The following is a 14,812-nucleotide window of genomic DNA, read 5'->3' as shown; positions in this document are numbered from 1 at the left end:
AGAAAAGGCAACTATAGAAACCTACATAGTCAGGGACAAAGTGTACAGGTAAATGTCAGAACCTGGAAAGAGCAAGGGAAATGCTGCTTCCAAATATAGATTAATGGGCATTGTGGCATTTATTATTTATCAGTTAAGCCCTGTATGGTTCTACCCACTGCTTCAAATCCCTTAGGCAAAAATACAATGAAATTCCATTAGTTAAAACAGAACAACCGAGCTCGAATAGCACAGTTTCATTATAACACTGTTTACCATGGGAGAAAAAGATTGGAAACCACCTAACAAGAGGCGGTGTTTGGGGGAAAACTGGGGATTTCTTTCTGGTCATAAGTAAGAGGTTTTGAAGGAGGAGGTGACGCTTTTTCTCTTACCTGTCTCTGTGAGAGGTAGGTACACTGCTGGCTTAATTCTGACCCAATGCTCTAATACGATGTTTCAGTTTGTTCATTATAATGTTGTTTAATCACTAAGTCATGCCCGACTCTAAGTCATGTGACCTGATGGACTGTAGTCTGCCCTCTGTCCATGGGACTTTTCAGGCAAGAATACTGGAGTGGGTTGCCATTTCCTGCTCCAGGGGATCTTCCCACCCCAGGGATCAAACCTGTGTCTCCTGCATTGGCAGGCAGGATCTTTACCACTGAGCCACCTGGGAAGCCCTATTTTAATGTATAATTATATTAAGTAGAGTGCTATTCTGGGAGGTCAGACTAATTTGGATGACGTCTCTTTAAAAATATATTTTAAAAATTGTATCTGGCTGCACTGGGTCTTGGCTGCAGCAGCACATGTCAGCTCTCAGCTGACCAGTCAGGATCCGGTTCCCTGACCAGTGACCGAATCTGGGCCTCCTGCATTGGGAGTGAAGTCTTAACCACTGGACCCCCAGGGAAGCCCTCTAAACGAGGTCCTTTTGATGATTTTTCTTTTTTAAGGCAAGGACATTGATATCCATCTATCAGCCATTCTCTCCCACTTCTCTGGGCAAGCAAGTTGGGCAGGCTCCTCACTGCAAAGGAACTCACATATAGCTACCAGAAGCTCCAAGGAGTGGTTACAACCACACACCTGCACGGCTAGCTTCTCAAAGCTCACAGGTCGAAGTTATACCAGGCCATCCATGTGGTATTCCCATATAAAACACTTTCACATTTCCTCTTGGCCTATTTGTATTTATATATCATATTTATCACCTACAGTGTCTACTTCAAGGATGTTTCCTGGATGCCCCCACTCACACAGCTTTTGGACCTTCTCTGACAGCTTGGGGCACAGGGTCACAGCCTCAAAGAGACAAGGGTTCCAGCAATGGGCAACACAGAGAAAGTCTGTGCTGCTAACAGAAGTTCTTTCTAGTCCTCATCTGCAGGATCTCCGGTTTGGCTTGCCTTGCCTGTTGTCTGTATCATATCCTTTACTCCATCTGCCCTCACTCTTAGATTTGCTTCCTGGAACAGCCTTGTTCTTCTTCCTCCTCTGTCCAGGAAGTGGTGACAGTTCCACCTTGGCTCTCACCTCCTAGCTGCAGATCGTGACCATCCTCAGCGCTTTACACGGAGACCAACACTGGAAAGAGCTGCATGCTCTTTAGGCATAAGATAGTTTCATCATAGTGCTATTTGCCAAGGCACACACACAGAAAAAGCACCAAATGCTCAGTGGTGGGTGTTGACTGAATGCATTACAGTGCATCCATACAGCAGAATAGTATGTAGTCATTAAGAAAGTATGAAGTCATTTGTTATTGAGAAACATTTATTAACAGATAAAAATTTACCCACAAATGATAAAAATAGGTTGTAAATAAGATGCATAGTATAATTCCATTTTTAGAAAATTCATATATGCACACAGCAAGACAAAGATATGAAGAGCTCTACATCAAAGTATTGAGTGAGTGAGTGAAGTTGCTCAGTCGTGTCCAACTCTTTGCAACCCCGTGGACTGTAGCCTACCAGGCTCCTCTGTCTGTGGGGTTCTTCAGGCAAGAATACTGGAGTGGGTTGCCATTTCCTTCTCCAGGGGATCTTCCCAACCCAGGGATCAAACCCAGATCTCCCGCATTGCAGGCAGACACTTTACCATCTGAGCCACCAGGGAAGCCCTACCACACTTATCTCTGAGTAGTGTGATCATGGATTTCAATGTTCCCCATCACTTTGTTCACTTTGCTTATTATTTTTATAATTTGTTTGCTATCTGCAAATCAATTTCAAGATCCCAAACTAAGGAATGGAGCCAGAGTTTAGATCCTAGCTCCGTTTAGGTCATCTCACTCAAGAATTCATATTTTGTACCACCAGTCAGTTAACAGAACTTGTGCTGAATAGTAGCCCCAATGAAAAACACCACACTCACAAAATGAAATTCTTTCCACCCAAACTCATGCCATATTCCCAAGCTGGCAGAAGCAAACTGTCAATGTTTTCCTCGATTTGATTTCCCAGATCACTGCCTACAGGAAGCCATGTTTCAGTCTGGAAAACATCAGCCCATGAATTAACAACATAATTACCGCATGATATCAGCCGACACTGCACAGTAGTGAACAGGTGTCCTGGTAGAGTAAGATTAATGAAGTGACTGCAGCAGGAGCTTGTCAGAGCCACAATTTCTGGTAACAGAGAGAGCCATCATGTTGAAATTGCAGGGTCTGGATAAACTGAAAGTAGACTCGGAGAATTATCTTGACTCTCCCAGCCTAAGTTCAAACTACTCCCTGATTTTTAGAAAAGAAATGTTATAACCATCACATTTACAGAAAGGAAGAAAGTATTTTAACACCTGAGTGACAAAGATATTCCTTGAAGATGTTCCTTGAAGCACATTCTCTTGCGGTAGTTGGTCTACAGCCATCCTACCATGACTACCCAAACTCAGCTTCCATTCAGATCCTGGAAGGTTGTGAATTCTTCAGTGATGAGCACACAGGGATCCCATGTTCTGTAACAGCATGGGTTCCAGCACTGAACACAACTCACAATGGTGGAAGATCAGTCAAAATTTCCTAACCTGACTAAGCCTTAGTTTTCTTATCTATACGATGAGGCAATTAATAGAATTGTAACAATTAAAAGAGATACTGAATATTAATAGGGCTTGGCCCATGAAAAACAAAGAAAGGTTGTCTATGACTATTATCAGCTATTTTCCATAAATACCTGTACACATACCTGCTTAAATTATACTGCATTTGAAATTTTTCTAGCCCGCAAAGACCAGAACAATGTTCCAGCAAAATACCTTTCTTTAAAATCACACATCCAACTGTCTGTCAGGATTCCAGCACACTCAAGGCCCTACCCTAAGTAAAATTAAATGTTATGCTGACAAGGTTAAATGAGGTTTATGGATGTCTTCCTGCTGATTTTCATTAACTCATGAAGATTTACCCAATCATGCTCCCTCTCCATTGGGAAAACTTGATACTGGAGCTGAGTGCAGCTGAAACAATCAAAGAAACAGAAAATGTGTGCGTACAGGTCTCTTATCAACTGATCTGCATTCCAGATGAGTTGACGGGAGTCAAGGAGAACTGGTCACACAGAACTCCTGGAAACAAGCTCAGGGAAGGCTTTCCCACTGAGGCCATCTTGGGAAGGACCTGCACCATCCAGAATAGTGGCCACTGGCCACATGCGGCTACTGAGTTGTTGATATGGAGCCGTCTGAACTGCAGAATGTTTAAGTGCAAAATACGTGCTGGATGTTGAAGACTGAGTAGGAAAAAATGGTAAAATGTAAAGTATCTTTAAGAAGATATTTTAATATAACTTTTATATTTTTAATATTAATATACCTAGTAGGTTAATAAGTGAAGTGAAAGTGTTAGTCATTCAGTCATCTCTGATTCTTTGTGACCCCATGGACTGTAGTCCACCAGGCTCCTCTGTTCATGGAATTCTCCAGACAAGAATGCTGGAGTGGGTTGCCATTTCCTATTCCAAGGGGTCTTCCCAACCCAGAGGTCGAACCCAGGTCTCCTGAGTTGCAGGCAGATTCTTTGCTGTCTGAGTCACCAAGGAAGCTCAGTAGGTTAGTAGAATCTATTACTAAAATTATTTTCACCTGAGGTTTTTTTTTTTTTTTGCCCATTTAACTAGAAAACTAAAAATCACATAGTGTGGTTGTCTATCTGTTGGATCTATTGTCTATCTATTGGGTAGTGCTGATTCAGACCATGAGGTTCACAAGTCATACATGGTGTACACATTTTGTTTCCCTTAAATGGGTGATCATTTATCAGACAGTTAATATGTGTTACAGTGAAACAAAATTGGGATAGGCAATAAAATAACACCTTGGACAAGAGTCCCCGTCAATAAACGTTAGCTCTTTATGTATAATTCTTATGTTGAATAAGCAAAAGTGAGTTGAATAAGTTAAAAAGTAAAAGTGTAAGCTGAAATAAGAAAAAGTTCTTTGGTCCAAGATTTCTCTGAGCCACTGCTCTACTTTATATGAAATTTCAAACTCAAAAAAGATATGTGGCTAGTGTTTTTCAGACTCATTTGATCACATCATTTGTATCCTTTCTTTCTTTTTGAGTGCCTTAAGGGACTTTTTTTTTTTTTTTAATATTTTGGGACTCTAGTCTTTATTTGGACTGCAAAGAGACAAAAACAATGAATCTTCCATTTAGAACCAGAGAACCTGAAATTTGATTAGCACAATTAAATAATCCAAAGAAAGTGGAAATGACATTTTGCCGGGCCTAACATACACAGTACACTGTGGTACATAATAAATAATCAATTTATAGCATTTGTTTTTATTAAGTGAACAGGATGAAAAGCAGCATTTGAGCAATAATTTGTCTTACTCTGACTGATTCACTGAGCCCAGGCTCTAAGGATATCTTTTGATTAATTTCTTAAACATTCACATCTTCTCAAAGCTGATTCATTCTGGGTGAGAAGACAGCTAATGAGCAGTAATGTGAGTAGCAGTTGGTAGAGATCAACAATAAAACAAGGACATCAATTTAGGGTTACCACAGTGGATGTTTATGGGGAAGTTATCATCTGCCCTCTTGTTAGTTATTTCCATCAAAGAACTAGTATGTGCTTGTCTCCTTTAGCATTAACTGAATCACAGTGTACAGGTCATTACAGCACCACCCCTGTGGGTACTTGTTCCCATCACAGCACTACAGCAACCTTTACATGCTTTTTAGAAAATCTCTTCTCTGCTGTAATCTTTTTTTTTAAATATCTAAACAGTAGTGCTTTATTGGTAAAAGGTTAGTTTCAATGGACACAAAATTGCTGTGTAAAATAAGTTTTCAAAATACATTTTTATAGGTAAAGTTTTATCTCTTAGTAAAAGAGCGATTATCTATTAGCAAAGGTATTTAGATTGGGGCAGCAAAACAAAAGGGGGTTTGAAAGCGTAGGTCCACCCACGCCCATGCATCCATTAGGTGGCACCTGGCATTAAGTAGACTATATCAGGCTTACTACCTCTACCGCTTTCGAGTACTGCCACCCCGCCCCCTTTTTAAACGACAGCTTTTACTAGCATAGTTGATAAATGCCAAAATAACCCAAATAACTGGTCCTGCAGGGAGGTACCCTAAAGTCATGGAACACTTGGTTAAACCTGTACACTGCACCTAAAGCTATGGCTCTGACTGCTCGCAATCAGGCAGCAGTACAAGGGCGGTCAGGAGAACACCAGACGGCCTTCTGCAGCACACCTGGCCGGCTGTCACCATCTCCCTCCCTGCCTGGGTGGCCTCAGCCCTGGAGCTCAGCGCTTCTCCACGTCAGCCCCCGGGCTCTAGTGGGATGAGAACGCTGAGCCAGCACCCACCCGCTCCAGTCTCCTTCCATGTGTCACTTCTGGGGACTGATCAACCGCAGGGCAAGGAAACCAGCCAGCACGGTGACAGCTGTCAGCCAGCCCACGGAGCAAGTCTGAAAGAGCCTTCACTCTCAAGCCACCTATGGACAAGTCTGTGTAACATGTAAGGAAGGAAACCATGGCGGCTAAAAATGGGTGGGACAGGCCACACACTGCTGTCTGCCTGAAAACCATTCAGGACGGGATCAGTCCAAGTGAAGCCAAACCAGGAGTTAAAAAAATGACCTCAGAATTCGAAGACGTTTTAAAAAACTCACCCCAACAGCCTGTTTGTGAAAAAGCTATTTAAGTATAAACATGTATCTAATTAGACTTCTTTTCATTTGGTAAACAGATAATGTGCAGATGAATTAAGAGTATGGAGTTATAGCAGCAAAACTGGTTTTACATGCTGTGCTCAGACAAAAGCAAGGCAGGGAAGCAGGTACCAGGGCTTGGTGAGAAATGGCCTCGTACCCAGGCAGCTTGTCCTTCTGTGTTCATGTCTCTATTGCTCAGGAACATTCTCGAAAATCTGAATGTTCTGGAAGTAAATCATGATTAGTTGGTTAGGCCAGTCAAACCAAATTCACCTACTAACTATACGTGCTGACTGGTCCCTGGGAACCAATGCCAGTGTTAGTGGTTACTTCAAGTGGAAGAAGAAGGAAGATGGACAGTTCACTTCACAAAATATCAAGTATAACATCACAATGTAATGTAAATGTTAAGGTACTTCATACAAAATAACACATCAAAAGTTAAAAAAAAAATAAATACATTCTCAGGCACAGGCACTATGAAATGTGGACAGGCACCCCTCCAACAGTCTTGCAAATATGCAGCTGTGTTACTCATGGGAATATTTATCTTGCAAAGTGTTTCCTCACACGTGGTGCCCGTGGATCTTGCCATCACCGTCACTGCCCCGCAGCTACAGCTGCCCCTTCATCGAGGTGATCATCTCTTGCATGTGGTGGAACTCAGCTTCCTTTTCCAGAAAAATCTGGTCTTTATTCATGTCCTCATTTTCCACCTTTCTGCCACCTCTCTTGAGCCTCTCTGATCAGAAGTTCTCATAGTGAAGGTCCTGGGTCACCTCTTGGAGATCCTGCACGTGACTGATGAGCGTCGTCCTCAGCTTCAGAAAGTCCTGGTGCTCCAGGTTCTCCACCTCCAGGATGCCCCAAGGGTAGAGGCGGCCTCTGACCTTCTTGCCTTGGGCTTCAATCGGCTGATTGGATCCAACCACAGAGAAAGGGATGCTGCTCTTGAGAAGTCTAGTCTGCTCTTTGAAATCTTCATCTTCACCAGACTCTGCATCAGGTAAGTGATAGATTCTGACGTCATGTTTCTCGATTTCATCCAGAATCCTTTTCTTCAGGTGCTCCTGCTCCTTCAGTGTGTGCATGTAGCCTTTCTCAACGACAGGCACAGTGTTCACCTTGCTGTGTATTGCCTTCACAAACGCAACATCCAACGGCTGAAGTCTGTGTCTGAAAGGGGAAATGAGGTAAAAGCAGCAGTGCACCCTGTTACTGATGATGCACCTCTGCTCAGACCACTCTCATCCTGCAGGCACTGTTCAAACTGCCATCGATGTAGGAGATGACTGTTTTAAAGCAGTCCCTGCAGTTGATGGTGTTCCCGAAGCCCGGTGTGTCCAGCATGGTCAGACGCAGCTTGATCCTTGCTCTTCAGTTTCAACAGTTGAAGCCTCAATTTGAAGAGTTCTTGCAATTTTCTTTGCAGCTCCAGGTAAGACTCTTTCTGGGTAGAGGTCAGTCAGCAAGATGAGGTTTATGAGCATCGATTTTATGAGACCCAATTCACCGACCACCACTAGTGTGAATTCAAAACCTTTTTTCACTGATTTTCGATGAACTTGATTTGGGAAGGTTTGCAAATCCAACATATCCAGGAGTTTCTGGATTTATAAATGGAGTTGGTTGTTCCTTAGACATTTTTAGCAAAGTTTCGTCAATCGCGGACTCACCAGAGAACTAAGACTGACTGACCACGTGCAGTGCACCCGCCCAGCACCCACCCTTGGCTGTAACCTTTACCAACCACCACTTGGTAAAGTTACTTGGCTGAGTTACTGATCAACCCATCCTCAGTGGCAAAGATGTCTATGATGGTCTTCACAAAGACTAAGGACTTTCACTGATCTTTCTCTGCCTCTTGGCAGAGATTCCCAGGGAGCTTCCCAGGCGGCACCAGTGGGAAAGAACCCACCTGCCGATGCAGGAGACATGAGACGAGGGTCATCCCTGGGCTGGGAGATCCCCCAGAGACAGAAATGGCAACCCACTCCACTGTTTTTGCCGGGAAATACCATGGACAGAGGAACCTGGTGCGCTACAGTGCATGGGGCAGCATTGAGTCAAACAGACTGAGTGACTAAGCAGTAGGAGCACAGACTACTAGACACCTTGATCATTTCCTTGTGTATATCACTGTAAAATCTGTGTTCTTACAGCTAGAAGGATATCCTACCGACAGACACCATCACTTGCATACTTTTTGACAGCAGTTCCAACACTGTGAAATAAAGATCAGAATGAGTCTAGAGGAAGCACACGCCCTTTACAAGAGCTCAGCCACAGAGAGTATGTACAGATAGAACCCTAATGCGCATCAGCTGAGACCACACCTACAGTCTGCCTACACAGACAGAAAGTGAAAGTGAAGTGGGTCAGTCGTGTCCGACTCTTTGCAACCCCATGGACTGTAGCCCACCAGGCTCCTCTGTCCATGGGATTCTCCAGGCAAGAATACTGGAGTGGGTTGCCATTTCCTTCTCCAGGGGATCTTTCTGACCCAGGGTTGAACCCGGTCTCCTGCATTGCAAGCAGACGCTTTAACCTCTGAGCCACTAGGGAAGACCCAGACAGACAGAACCGCATCCTAATGGACTGTTCTCCTTCCCCCTCTCGCATTTGTCCGTCAGCCTAACTATCTATATACATTTAAAGACAATTGCTGAGAAAACAGTGCTATAAAGAGTCAGAATTGTTTGGAGAAACGTTTAAAAAGACATATGTTCAAAATATTCCTTGCCCATTTTTCAGGCAGGAACTTGTGACCAATTCATACTAGGCACTTTCACAGCTTAGGAAAAGAAAATACACATCAACAATTACTGGGGTCTCAAAGTTTTTGTTGCAAAATTTAATGTAGCCTCCAACTAATTTTTTTTCTCCCCTATAAAGAAGTTTTTTTTTTTTTAAGTTCTCACCCCTGTTCATTAATTTGGTTGCCAATCATTCACATCCCTCTACTTCACATGATGGATACTACCAAGAAAAATAAAAGGAAAATGCATTATTAAATTTCAGAGAAGTAGCGATATGCGTGTGATAAGAACATCCAAATACCACCAGGCTCACATAACTAATGCTCACTTCCCCTCATTCAAAAAGGGCTGCTTCTTGCCTCCTTTAATGTCTTTCATAAATTTGTTCTCCAGGGACTGCTGGCTGCTGTTAATTACACATATCAACTCCCGCTATGCCAGAGGAAACTTAATTATTCTAATTTTCAAGGTCATAGAAATATCCAAAGGTGCCAGTTTGACAGTCCAAAGAATATCCGAGCTCAAGGGAATCAGAAGCAGAACTTGCCGTGGAAGGCTGCTTACACGCTTATCCACAGAGCAGTGCAGGGTTGCTAGCTTCCCAACCGGAATTAAATTGTTCAGGACAAGCTACCCTCGAGTGACCGGCCAATGACCCTGGCCATAAATAGGAAACATTTCTTTGCAACATGTGGGAGGGCAGTTTTCTTTCTAGGGTCCTTCAAAGCTGCAACTTCTTTCCTACAGGCAAGAGTTTACCTTTGCAAAACCACTTAAACCTTCTTGCTTAACCACTGAGGTTTCGGCCATGAAGACAGAAAAGAGAGAAAGAAAGGAAATGCTCTGCAGAATTTCAAATAAAAGTTGTTCTACAGTTTCTCGGAAAAAGTAACTCCAGAGTAGATTTCCAGAAACTGACCAGCAAGAATCAGAATCCTGTTTTAAATCGTCCTGATTTCTTGAGGAATCCTTAACTGGAAGCCCAAGATTACTGGATTTTCATTATTGTAATTAAAAGATGAGTTTCTAACAATGCACATCTATCTGGATAATAATATGTCAAGGGAACATAACATAAAAAGTGAACACACTTTCAGTTTAGCAAAAGATATTTTAAGCTCCAGAGTAATTTTAAGTGGTAAATTTTAAGTGGTATCTAAGTGGTAAAGAACCTGCCTGCCAATGCAAGAGACAGAAGAGACTTAGGGTAAATTTCTGGGTCAGGTGATCCCCTGGAGGAGGGCATGGCAACCCGCTCCAGTGTTCTTGCCTGGAGAATCCCATGGACAGTGGAGCCTGGTGGGCTGCAGTCCTTGGGGTTGCAAAGAGTTGGACACGTCTGAAGCAACTTAGCTCACATGCATGTAAGTACAATTCTGGGATTTCATGGCTTCTGGAATATAACTTCTTATTCACTGGAAGTAGATTCTAAATTCCCATGTCGAGTTCTGCTTATAAGATTTACCTTTTTCCTCCTATTTTCCAAGTCTTGCTGCTGCTAATTGCTTCCAGCCCTGTGTGGTTCATAAAGCCTTTCAGTACCCAGAGGCTGTGACACTATGTTTCCTCTAGGGCCTTTATATAGCTCATTCATAAAGATCTTCCAGGAAGCCTCCTAGTGGAAATTGCACCCATAAATCCCTCCACCATCACCCACCCCTCCCCACAAAGCCCCAAGGAAGCCGAGGTCTGAACATGAACACAATTTGAGAGCAAGTTCTCACCCCTGCAGGATATTGTGTAAGCTGTCCTTAAAGAAGATGCCATTCAGCTATCTAATGCCAAAAGTTTAAAAAATGCAATTCAAAATGTAAATAGTAAGCACCATGATAATCACACGGGAAAGAAGGGAATTTAAAACAATAAAACGTTTCAAAACATTTACTGGGTCCTCAGCTGGCCTGTCAAAGCTGAGAACATCAGGTCAGGCAGGAGGTATACAGATGGTTGTCACAGTCCGTTGGTGCTAGGGCAGCATTCCTCTCTGGCTAAGGAGTTGGCATTGCTGGGCAAGAGATGGCATGGGGAAGGAAAAAAAAGTGAAAGTGTCAGTTGCTCAGTTGTGTCCGACTCTTTCAGACCCAACAGACTGTAATCCACCAGGCTCCTCTGTCTGTGGAATTTACCGGGCAAGAGTACTGGAGTGGGTAGCCATTCTCTTCTCCAGGGCATCTTCCCAACCCAGGGATCGAACCTGGGTCTCCTGAATTGCAGACAGATTCTTTACTGTCTGGCCACTAGTGAAGATGATGGGGAAGAAAGCTGATAATCTGTGGTCTAAAAGCAAATTTCTCAGACGTGGGCTTTGGTGTACCAGATCAGTCAGTTTGGAGGGAAAGAAGTCTAGTGGCCAGGAGAATTTCATGAGAAGAAAGTGACCCATATTATGGAAGACAAGCCCACTAGAATTTTCAACAGAGAGTTAACAACAAAAGCAGAGGCAGCAAAATTAAAGGAGAAAAGACCGACCTATTCTTCTTGGACAGTTTATGTAAAATTATGCTTTGGATTCTAAAGGATGAATGACCTTTTACAGCTCTTTCCTATGTCAAGATTCCAATTTTTCCATGTGGAGAAAATCTCTGACTCAGCCTAAGGTAGGAGAGTGAAAGGATTGTATTGAAATTTCAGCTCCACTGCTAAGGAGCGGTTGAAGCCTTTTGCAAGTTACCGAGTTTCTCTGTGCCTTGGTTTTGTCATCTGAACTTTACCCTACACTGTTTTCACGGGGACATATTTTCCCAAAACACGCTCCTATGGCCTCTCTCCAACACTTGACTCATTTCATTCATCTCCAGTTGGAGTGACACGTGGTTAAAGCACACTGGGAAGAAAACTGTACACACTCCATTCAGCTCCACACCCTTCCTCCTGAAACTGAGCGGTCCACAGAGAGGGCCTTGGACACCGCTGGGGTCAGGGGACCAGGTAAAGAAGCTTCCACTGCATTTGGGACCGGCGTGTTCAAGTCCTGAATCTGGGGTTCATTCTTTGGAAGCTCGTTTGGCTCTGATAGTAACCTACATCAGCCACCTTAGCATCTCTACAATGAAGATGATATCCTGGCCTCCATCTTTGCTCTTTTATTTCCCAAACTGTTCAGAATTCAGGCTGAGAGGGGCAACGCTCTTTCGTGGTCTCTCTCAGGTATCCCCACCAATCTGCAGCCTAGAGATCAGGTTGGTGTGAAGAGTGAATGAGGCAGCATCTGAAACCACCTATCACAAAGTCCCATTCAGAGTCAGATTTCACAAAAAAGTTGGCTGGATCAGAATCTTGCATCCTCTTACTGAACTGTTCACCTCCACGCCAACAGGCCAGCCAGCCACAAGGATCTCCAGACTCAACACTAGCCTGGCACCTGCCTAGCCACATGCTGCCCTTGGGAACTATCCAGGCAGCAAAATCTGATCTTTGTAGTATATCTTAGAGCAAGAGCACAAAAAACTTAACAACAGAATTCAGAGATCAGTGGCTCTAAATTGAGTTTGAAAGTGAAAGTGTTAGTCACTCAGTCATGTCTGACTCTTTGTGACCCCATTGACTGTATCCTGCCAGTCTCCAGATCCATGGAATTCTCCAGGTAAGAATACTGGAGTGGGTAGCCATTCCCTTCTCCAGAGGATCTTCCAATCCAGGGATCAAACCCAGGTCTCCCACACTGCAGGCAGATTCTTTACCATCTAAGCCACCAGGGAAGCCCACAAAGTGGGCTTAGTGACAAGTCAAATCCCAGAGACTGAATGAAAAGAGCTGGGGAGGAGGAAGTGTGAAAGCACAGCCCTGTTTCCACAGCCCGCTCTCAGCAGGCAACACGGACAATAAATTTAAGGGCGGGGAGGGAGTCCAGCCCCACCAAATACTCCAGCTGTGGTTGAAGGAATCTATCATGGAGAATGAGAAAAGAAATTGGAATCCTGAGCAAACACATCTGCTAAAAACTAATTCATGTTCTAATCTCAGAAATGTGTGGAAGCGTAATTCCTGTTCTGCCTGCAATTATGTTCTGTACTGCCCAGGTCTATCGGAGTGCAGATTTTACACCTTAATGATTAGTTAGAAAGATGAACCATTCTTAATATAAAAAGTAACTGCCTCCATGACTTTAATTTAATAACAGAACAGGCTCAGGACTTATCATTCATAATGCTATACATTTTCCTGCCCCTAGAAAACAAGAAACCTTCAAGAGTCACCTCTTAAGTGGAAAGGCACATAAATTCAGGTGCAATCATGGAAAAAAAGAGGGGAAGGAAAACTTGGCAAGAGCAAAACTAACCATTCAGCTCTCTACAGGTAGGTAGATTACAAAAGCTAACATTTACTGAATGCTTGTTTTTTGCCATATATTTTCCAAGCACTTTCATAAATTAATTTCCTTAATTTTCACAACAAACTTTGAAGGTAGGTGCTATTTTTACCCCCACTTCACAATTAAGAGAATCGGCCACAGTAAAGCAAAAAATCTTGCTCAAGGTCATATAACTAGTATGAGGCTGAGACAAGCAGCCAAACCCAGGCTATCTGGCCCCAGAATAAGTTTGTTCAGCCACCCACAAGCCCTCCCTCTGGCTCTAGAATGAGCCTTTAAAACTGCAAGCAGATGTGAACCTCATTCTGAATCCTGCCTACCTGTCAGTGTGTTTGCAAGATTACAGTCAGCCTCCACCCTCTATAAAGGTACCAGTGCTCTAGGCAGGCCTATCTTCCCCTCCTACTGCTCAAGAGATTAGCCTTGGATGAAAGGAGCCATTCTGGTTCTTTTCTTTCCACTCCTCCTTCCAGAAATGTTTCCACATCCCTGACTACAGGTCCTGGCTCATAGTGGATGGACATGCTTATATGAAGACACTTGCTCTGGCAACGCACACAGGGAAACCTTGCCCAGATTCAGCAAAAGAAGTGTGTTGTCTATTTCCAAATAAGACCAGGAAAACCTCACTCTGTGCTTTGTCCTCCTAGGACTATATAAAACTGTTACCTTGCTCTGTACAACTACTGTATGTCAGACTGGCCTCAAAGGAATTTTTGTTATAATACTGTTTAGCTGTTACCAGGCATTTAGTGGGCCAAGCTGAGACATCTGGAAGAACTCCACCTTAATTTTGTTATTTAATTGCCACCTGCAAGTAAATATTGTCCTCACTTTACAGAAAAGAAAACCAATTTGGGGGAGTTCAACGGTTTCCCCAAAGTGACTCAGGGAGCGAATAACAGAAAAAGAGTATTAGTCCAAGTCAGCCTGACTCTGAAATATGTGCTCTAAACTAACAATATAAATATATACATATATTACATTTTATATATATGTATGTATATATATGAGTTCCCTGGTGGCTCAGATGGTAAAGCATCTGTCTGCAATGCGGGAGACCCGGGTTCAATCCCTGGGTCAGAAAGATCCCCTGGAGAAGAAAATGGCAACCCACTCCAGTACTATTGCCTGGAAAATCCCATGGATGGAAGAGCCTTGTAGGCTACCGTCCATGGGGTTGCAAAGAGTCGGACATGATTGAGAGACTTCACTTCTATATATAAATATATATTTTGTGTGTGTATGGAATTTCTAGCTAGAGAATATGTGAATAACAATTATTAGGCTACATGCAATAAACATTTATTTGCTACAAATTTCTTCTGCAGTATGTCAACCTGTGTAAATTTAGAGATGGGTTTTAGAGAGGATTCAGTTCAGTTCAGTCGCTCAGTCGTGTCCAACTCTGTGACCCCATGAATCACAGCATGCCAGGTCTCCCTGTCCATCACCAACTCCCGGAGTTCACTCAGACTCAGATCCATCGAGTCAGTGATGCCATCCAGACATCTCATCCTCTGTCGTCCCCTTCTCCTCCTGCCCCCAATCCCTCCCAGCATCAGAGTCTTTTC

General features: G+C 43.3%; 1 protein-coding gene and 1 pseudogene across 1 annotated transcript in view; both read right to left on the bottom strand.

Moving 5' to 3' along the window:
• FAT3 (FAT atypical cadherin 3) overlaps positions 1–14,812 on the bottom strand; it is a 644,263-nt gene that overhangs the window by 523,822 nt on the left and 105,629 nt on the right. The window lies entirely within an intron of this gene.
• LOC104999605 lies at positions 6,734–7,811 on the bottom strand (annotated as a pseudogene).

Source organism: Bison bison, unplaced genomic scaffold (assembly GCF_000754665.1).
Source record: "Bison bison bison isolate TAMUID 2011002044 unplaced genomic scaffold, Bison_UMD1.0 scf7180017864356, whole genome shotgun sequence".
Lineage (NCBI taxonomy): Eukaryota > Metazoa > Chordata > Mammalia > Artiodactyla > Bovidae > Bison > Bison bison.
Note: the sequence above shows the minus strand (reverse complement) of the source record. Positions and strands in the feature narration are given on the sequence as shown.